Genomic DNA, 7124 nt, shown 5'->3' with positions numbered 1-7124 from the left:
TTCCCACATCATAAACTCTTTTGAAAGTGTCAAGTCCCAGGTACCTAAGGTGTTGTCTGTAGGCCGGGTCCAGGCTGTCAATGAATTTTTGGACCAATTCCGTTTCAGGAGGCCTATTGATTAGCTGGGCCGCCTGATCCCTCCATCTAGCAAAGTAGGTTGTGAAACCCTCATTTTTCTTTTGGAAGAGGACTTCCAGCTCGCGTATGGCGACTTGAAAATCCATGTTCGACGAGTATTGCTTGATGAAGACATTGACAAAGTCTTCCCAAGTGGGGAAGAGCTTAGGGTCCTGGTGATAGTACCATTTGAGCGGCACAGGTTCCAAGGACAAAGGAAAGGCAGGTAAATACATGGACTTGTCCACGCCTTTCAAGTTCATGGCATTCACAAAGCTCAATAGATGATCACGGGGATTGTCCGTGGCCTTAAACTTTGGTAAGTCAGATGAACTAAACTTTTCTGGTAGTTTGCCAGGAAAAGGTTCAGGATCGAGGGAGAAGTACTTGCTCCCCATGGTTTGCTGTAGGACCATTTTTTCAATCCTCTTCTCGTTATCGAGGTCATTTTTGGCTTGTGCAGCCGCTAAGGCTTCGTTTTCCATTTTCATTTGGCCCATGAGTCGGGTCATTTGAGCCATCTGCTCTTGCAATTCTTCGATGGACATGTTTGAGGGTGCGAATCGAGGTTGGGGAAGCGGAGATCCTTGAAATGAGGGATGACGGACGGAGCTTGGAGTCACTAAACCTGGTATTGGCTATGTATCTTCGAGGCGCACTAACCGTTGATTTCCTGATCGGCACCAAGTGGCAGGACCAGTCCTCTGCATAAGATAAGCTAAAGTTTAGGTCCCAAAGTTTCAAGTATTACTTAGTCTAGACTTCGACTCTCTCTATTGGTTTTTTTTACTCTTCCTTTTGTTGGTACACTTTTTAGTTCTTTCTTTTGGTCATTCTTTGGATTTTCGAAACACTTGCCCGTGTGACATTCATAATTATTAGCATGTTCGGCTTTGGTGCCGAGCATTGTCGTCGTAGGAGGCCTAACAACGACGCAAAGAGTTATTCTTTTTTATGAGTCGCTTTTAGAATCGAGTGCTTTTCTTACACCCTCGTAGCAATTCTTTTTAGGAACGTTTTTTTGTGCTACCTATTTTCCTTTTGTGCGGGCACCGAGGCTGCTGCGCCTAACCAGAAGGCCAAGCAGCAACTTCAGCGCCCAACGTCGGGCGTGAGAAATTCTGGCGCCCAGCCAGGGGCGTTGAAAATGCGTCCCTGGCTGATTCTCATTTTCTGTTTGCGTCTACTTTTGTTTATGCGACTTCGATTTGCGTGCTTGCCTAATAACGTCCTTTACGCGTTGTGCAGCGTTTGTGGGATTCGTTACAGGCCATTCCGAGCGTCGCTTATTTTTGTGGCGATCATTCGAGTTTGCGGAACACGTATTTCGGTATAACTCTTTGGCAAATTAGTCCATGAATGTTTGGGCAATTTTTAAGGTCGTTGGTTTTCTAGGATAGTTTGTCACACACAATCACATATTTCGCTACACATAACTAACATTCCATCATGAGGCAATAATAACATGTCACGTAGTTTATGATAAGCTTCTATGGGTAGTTATTTGCGCCTGGCTTGGTACCGCTTCTATCGTAGATCCAACACATGCCCCGATCGAGGTAGTGTCTTCAACAGACGAATTTCGCCTAAGAGGCCAACCCGCAAGTGCAAGCCAAGGGGGCATGCAGGCGAGAGGGACCTAATGAGCGAGCGATTGGGTTCGGGATAGGTGTACTACCTGCACAAGTACCGAGTGGGCAACATGCGCGGCGTATGCACCCCCTTATTGGCGAAAAAAGGTATCCTTAGTCCCAACTCCTGAGGGAGCCGAGATACGTTATGCGGTTCTGCCCGTTCACATTAATATGCTGATTTTCAGGTCGTCCCAACTTGATTGGGAAATAAACGCGGGGTAGGATCGTTTCACCCTTCGGATATTTTGATTACCTACAAGCACGAGTATTTCCTTCACTATCCCCAGTGGAGTCGCCACTGTGAGGGGGTCGAAAAAGCACGAGGCTAATGCGTGACCTCGTCCCTCGTGGGTGTGACGATTCTTTTTGTCAAATCAAGTGTAATTGGATTTCCTGTGAGTTTACACTCAATTGACTAGTAATATTGGAGTCGCCATTCAGTTTTTAACAACAATGAGAAAAACTGACAAAACCCGGTTATCGTGACATAAAGGGAGTGCAATTATGTTTGACCACGACGGCCGTAGGTTCCCTTGTGATCCCTGGTGTGGGGATCTCTCAACATACACCCGCAAGGTAGAGATTGAGGGTTCGGGGGACTGTAACTACCGAGAGGAGTACTCGCTCTTCGATAACTCCAGAGGCAGGATATCCTTACTATCTCAGCATAAATAATTGAAGGGACATGCGTTAACTATTAAACTAATCCACTAGTGGAAAAAACGCCTGTTGTAGCCCCCTTGTTGAGGGGGCATACATAAGTGAGCCTCAATAACCACTCAGCCAACGCGGGTCAAATGTTTTACTAACAGGTTGAGGCGGGCTTTTGTGGTGTTCGCTTCTATAGATACTGTTGAAGGGGGCTTTTGATTGCCCGCCTCAATAGACACTAGTCTAAAGGGGCGGGCTTATGTTTGTTTGCTTCAACAGGTCTCCTCCTCACCGCCAAACAGATAAGATCTACTGGTTTTAATTCTCTCTCCTCATTTCATCTGTTTCATTTCTCTCTCTTCTCTCCCCTCTCATATCTCCTGGTTCAAAACTCCTCAAACCCGCTATTTCGTCAACAAATCGGGCTCCCTCTCGCTCTCCTCACAGTCGTTGGCTTTCATGGAAGCTTTTCCTCCGCCTTCCATGGAAGAGTTACAAAGCTAGGGTATCTCCGCGACCTCTCTCCCTCGACTCTTCAAACTCGTCGATTTGTCTCCCTCCTCAAGCTAGGGTATATCGATTCTATCGTTTCTGCTTTCTTTTTTCTTAATTTTATGCTGGTATTGCGAAAAATTAATGTTATGGGTGTTGAATTCGTTCAATTTGAACTTTTGATGCCGCATTTTGGTATATAGTATAGATCTATGATGTTTTGTTGTTTTTAATTGGTTAAATCTAATTTTTGATGCCTCGTTGCATAATATGAGAATATGTATTTGAAATTTATTAAGTTAGGGGTTTCGATATTTGCAATAATCGCAATTAAGGTTTATTTCAATAATGTTCCTCTTTTACGCTTCTAATTTGCATACTGAATTTCTTCGTTATTCATATTAATATAATAAGTCGACATCTTAGTATCTGAAATAGAATTGGGTACTTTCAGCAAATTGTTGCCAGTAATATTTTTGGTTGACTAAGTTGTTGAGTATGATTTAGCCTAGAGGGTGGAAATCTTGAGTATTTGTCTTCAGAGTTTTCCCTAATCACCAGATTAATAATAACAATCTCAGAAAGGTTTGATTCGATTGTAAAGAAAACTCTGGATTTGAATATGAGTGCACATTATGTTCACTGGATTCTGCTTGTGATAAGCATATAAGTTTAGTGTAAATATGTATCCCTGCATTGTAGGAGTAAACTTCAAGCATTTAGAGGGAGTATGTTTGGATTAGGTACATTTCATAATGAACAAAGTATGGAGGTGTAGTATTGTGAAACTTTAGATTTTGGTAGTTCTTCATTTCGAATCATCTAGTGTGTGCGAAAGGTGCTATACTAGTATTCGCACATAAATGATTCTATTTTGAACTTAAGTTGATTGTGGGATTTGCTAGACTTTCCTCCCTGCAAAATAAGCTGGTAATGTCTCAGAACATATGAAGTTTGGTACAGTACTATCTATACTCCTGTATTGTGCAAGAAAGGAAGTTAAACAATTTGGGATGAAAGTTCAAGACAGTCAAACAGACTCTTCCTTAATGTTTCGTCTGAATACTAGTAAATGAATTAGATCACAGGCACAGTCAATCTCCTCGATTTCTCAATTTCATACAGGGAATTAGTAGAATGGTCTAATTTGGTATCTGATGTAGCTTATCCTGTCTTCTGGGTGTTTGTCCTGTCTTTTAATGAACAATCCTTGTGATGCGCACAAAATTTTCTGAAGTGAAGTTTCACAATGAAACAATATGTCACATATAAGGCAGGAATTTTATGTTTTTTCACTGGTTCTTTAACTTACTGAAATAGCATTGCTGGATAAGCCGTTTTACAAGTGATATACAATACAACTACTACCTACTGTTACAGGGGATATGATGCTACAGTCCCATGATGCTCTTGTAACATTCATAAAACTGTATTTTTTTTGTGCGTTGTATGTTTACACTAGTAATTTCGCTGCTCATAATATCTGGCTCTCTATGTGTTGCACTATAATGACTAGATAAATCTGATTTTATTTAAGTAGGTATACTATGTGTTTGATGAAGCAAACATGGCTTTTGTGCTTCCTGTTGATGACTATAAGCATGCTCATTACTATTTTCATTATGAATAGTACTAGCTGCGTTCCTCCAAATTATATGGACAGGCAACCTGACATTAATGAAAAGATGAGAGCCATTCTGGTTGATTGGCTGATTGAGGTAATTTTGCAAGCATTACTTATTTCTTATAGTCGAGAGAAAGTTAACTATAACCAGTGGTGCCACTAAATGTCTGATATTGAACCAAAAGGTCCATTATTAGTTTGAGCTCATGGAGGAGACGATATATCTGACAGTCAACCAGATCGACCGCTTCTTAGCAATTAAGCCAGTGGGGAGAAAAAAAGCTCCAGCTAGTAGGTGTCACAGCAATGCTTCTGGCTAGCAAATATGAAGAGGTGTCAGTTCCGGTTGTTGAAGATCTGGTACTGGTATCTGATAGGGCTTATAGTAGGCAAGAAGTTATTAATATGGTAAAAATCTACAGAGTGGTGTTATGGTAATGTACATTCTGCATTGTTGGATCAGATATTTGTATCAACATCTTGCTATCTTTTTCTTCTAGTGATTAGTTTCTGAAACTGATGGTCTTTTTTAATTGTTGGATCTTTAACAGCTCGAACTCCTGTCCTTTTTGATTGAGCTTTGCCTGATTGAGTAAGAAATGTTGAAGTTCCCACCTTGTCTATTAGCAGCAGCATCAGTATTCAGTGCTATGTGCACTATGAGTGGGTGCAAGCATTGGAAGAAGACCTGTGCGTGGCACACTGGTTATTCTGAAGATCGGTTAATGTAAGCACTCTTGTACTTGTCATTTCCTAAATTTACGTCTGAGTAAGCCAACAATTATATATTCATTGTTTATGGTTTGTTTCAGGGACTGTTCAAGACTGATGATTACTTTCCATCTGAACGCTGCATCAGCAAAGCTCACTGGTGTACTGTCCATCGGAAGTACAACACTTCTAGATATGGCTACACAGCAAAATGCGAACCAACTCTCTTTCTCTTAGAAACCATTGGGTTCAGTGGGTGGACATACAAATAAGGAAGCCAAATGAATCCACCGTTCTCTTGGGGTCTGGCATTAAGGACTTTAAAGCAACTGAAGTTGTGCCCTCTTCTACTGAAGTTGTGTGAATTTATATTGTAAAATTACATTAAACAATATTATTTCAATATTAATGTGAGTGAAAGATTTATTGTTTACAATTGTCTATTTTATGAGTATTATAGTTCTTTTATTACCTAACAAAAAAAATTAAAGCAGAATATTAGTGGTGGTAGCCCAGCTAAGCTGTGATTAAGACAATGTTTGCCTCAACAGGCTTGTCTGTTGAGGGGGGCAATTTAATGTTCGCCTCAACAGGCTTGTCTGTTGAGGGGGGCTTTATAAATGCCCGCCTCAACAGGTGTTAATTTCAGCATCAACAAGCTTGTCTGTTGAGGGGGGCTTTCAAATGCCCGCCTCAACAGATCTCTGACCTGTTGAAGCCCCCTCTGTTGAAGCGGGCCATGTTCGCCTCAACAAGCCCGAAATGCCCCCCTCAACAGGGGTTTTTTCCACTAGTGATCTGAGTTGATTTTAACAATATGCAACATATAGTACTAGATCGAGCGCGATTATCTGATTTAGATTGTTTTAAGGGACCTAGCATGATAATCCAATTTACCAAAAATATTATATTTGTTAGGCGTGGTAGAACAATCAGATTTAGTTAGTTTAACAGTTCATAAAAAGGGCGAGGAAAGCAATTAAATCATCGAAAAGGGACACATTACGACGCACCCTTGAGAGGTGCGTCACGGTTCTCAGAAAACTAACCACTTTGACTTTGCTATTTCTCCTTTTTATTTAACGAATCTCAAATTATGGGACAGGATACGTTCTGTTCGATTTATGGATCGATTGCGACAGAACGCGTGAACAATTTCGCAGCGTGAGGCTTAGGCTAGGGGTTGGAGTCAATACTCAGAATATGAATTGTGTGTTGTTGTTTTCACGTCGAACTTAAGGCCCTATTTATAGAAAAGAGTTCGTGGAAAGATAGAATTGCAGAACTCTAATCCACGAGGAATTAGGAAAAAACACGTACCAGGTATTTTCAGCGCCCAGGCCTGGGCGCCGAAGATTTCGGCGCCCAGAGCCAGGCGTTGAAAATAGGATCTGGGCTGTTTTTCTTAGTCAGATTCGGATTCCTAGAATCCGGAGTATTTGAGATTTAATTGAGTCTTTTAGTGCGTATTAACTTTGTGACGGGATGCGTCTGGGCCCGTTACGAACTCTAAGCTCGTTAGGATTTTAATTAATACGTGACTCTTATTTTCGAATCGTATTAGGAATAGGATTCTCTCGCAATTTCTATCTCATATAGGATTTATGTTGGAGTGCAACACCTAATTCTGACAGGTTTCTATCTTTTATGACTTGCCACTTTTAACAACTACCCATTACGGCAGTTACTATTTTTAGTAAGTTTCCATAAATAGCAGGTTTCTATAAATAGCAGGTTTCGGGTGAAATGAAAAGGGGAATTGAGATTCGTTATTTTATAGGAGATGCGTTGTCAAGTGGAGATTTACGCTTTCATCATCGAACCTTCCCTTTTGAGAATGGGGACAAATGTAGGTGTCTACAACATGCATGGATTCAATTAAAGACGACCTAG

The 7124-nt window shown here is 41.1% G+C and overlaps 1 pseudogene; it reads left to right on the top strand.

The window, feature by feature from the left end:
• The first annotated feature begins 4418 nt into the window (after window positions 1-4418).
• Window positions 4419-5640, top strand: LOC130464114 (G2/mitotic-specific cyclin-2-like; annotated as a pseudogene).
• Window positions 5641-7124: the final 1484 nt, after the last annotated feature.

The sequence above is a fragment of the Spinacia oleracea genome, chromosome 6 (assembly GCF_020520425.1).
Source record: "Spinacia oleracea cultivar Varoflay chromosome 6, BTI_SOV_V1, whole genome shotgun sequence".
Classification (NCBI taxonomy): Eukaryota; Viridiplantae; Streptophyta; class Magnoliopsida; order Caryophyllales; family Amaranthaceae; genus Spinacia; species Spinacia oleracea.
This window is presented reverse-complemented; position numbering and strand designations above follow the sequence as displayed.